Raw genomic sequence first — 1,681 nt, forward strand, 5'->3', positions numbered from 1 at the left:
CTGGAGTATTGCATCCAGTTTGGGGCTCTGTAGTACGAAAAAGACAGATCTCCTGGAAAGAGTCCAGCTGGAAGAAGGCCACAAAGATGGTAAAAGTACCTGGAGTACCTCCCCTGCGAGGAAAGGTTGGGTGACCTGGGTCTGTTCAGCCTTAAGATGACTGAGAGGGGATCTGATTAATGTTTATAAATATCTTAAGTGTGGGAGACCAAGGGACATGGCCAACCTCTCTTCAGTAGTCTATGGGAACAGGACAAGGGAAAATGACCATTAATTGGAGCATAGGAAGTTTTATGCCAGTATGTGAGAGATGAAGGGTGATGGAGCACTGGGACAGGCTAACCAGAGAGGTTATGGAGTCTCCTCTGGAGACGTACCCGTGCAGCCTTCTGGAGGAAGCCTGCTTTGGAAGGAGGTTTGGACACAATCTCTAGAGGTCCCTTCCAACCCCTACAATTCTGTGATTGTAGGCATCAGGCGAGACAGTGATATGTGAATTGTGGAAGGTGTATGGCTTCTTCTCAGGGTATGTTTGAAGTTTGAGACCAAATTGAGATCACTTTGGATTTTGCAATTTAACCTATGTATCCAGTATTTTGCATCTTGTTTCTGTGTGCCTCTGTTAATAAAGTCTTCACGAGTTTGAATAATCTTCAGCAGACTCCTATACTCATAATCAATCAATATCAGCTTGAAGAAAATCTGTGCTAATTCTGACATAGGATGGTTTCACCATATCTTCTTACTGCTGTTGAAGTATTATTGCTGAAGCTTAGATTTCTCTGCATTGCGGTCCTTATCAATCAATTTATGTCATTACAAATTAGTAAATCGATTGAGAACTGGTATGTTGTGGATACCCATCAGTGGCATGCACCACCACTTGTCGAGGTAGTGCAGAAATAGCCACTACTCAAATGTGTAAGATTGAGATGTGCTGGACCCAGTAGCATTTGTCTTGACAAATGTGACTTTGACTGCTAAGCAGAGGACCATGTAATAGTACAAACAATATCTATATGGTAATGGTTTTATCTTTGTGTTTTGATAGGACTGCATGCTGGCTGAGATATGCTGGACTTTTTGGTGTTTCCTCTACACTGCCTTCAAACATGCAATGATAATTATGGACCTACTAGGCTGTCAAACAAGTGGGATTTTTATTTGAAAACTTGGACCTAATTTTCATTTTTGATCATTTGCTCACTTTATGTATTGTGCAGCTCACTTTTTTTTTTGCAAGTTAGTTTTGAAATAGAAGTAATTTATCTGAATATGCTCTCAGGTCAGCACACAAGTGACATTAAAGACACAATATCTGTATTTTGAGTACATGCAGTATGCTGAATATATCTTTACAGCACCTTTATCCTAAGAATCATTCAGATCTTCTCAGAGAAGATGCCCTTAAAGCAGTGATGTTAAGAATATATTGGTTTTGTACAGGTTTTTTACAATTCAGTGGTCTGTCAAAGAATTCTCAGGAAGCTTTATTGTTTGAAATGTTGCTCAGTGCCCTGCTATGCTCTTGAAATGCAAATGAGTTACTGCTGTGGTGATGCATATAGATACTTTATTCAATCACTATGATTACTTTATGAAGTTTACTTTATACTTATCTGATAAATAATAAAAATCAATGAGATTTTCTATTACATTGTTTGTTGAAAGCTATAAGTTG

This window comes from Phasianus colchicus, chromosome 8 (assembly GCF_987193195.1).
Source record: "Phasianus colchicus chromosome 8, bPhaCol1.hap1.1, whole genome shotgun sequence".
Lineage (NCBI taxonomy): Eukaryota > Metazoa > Chordata > Aves > Galliformes > Phasianidae > Phasianus > Phasianus colchicus.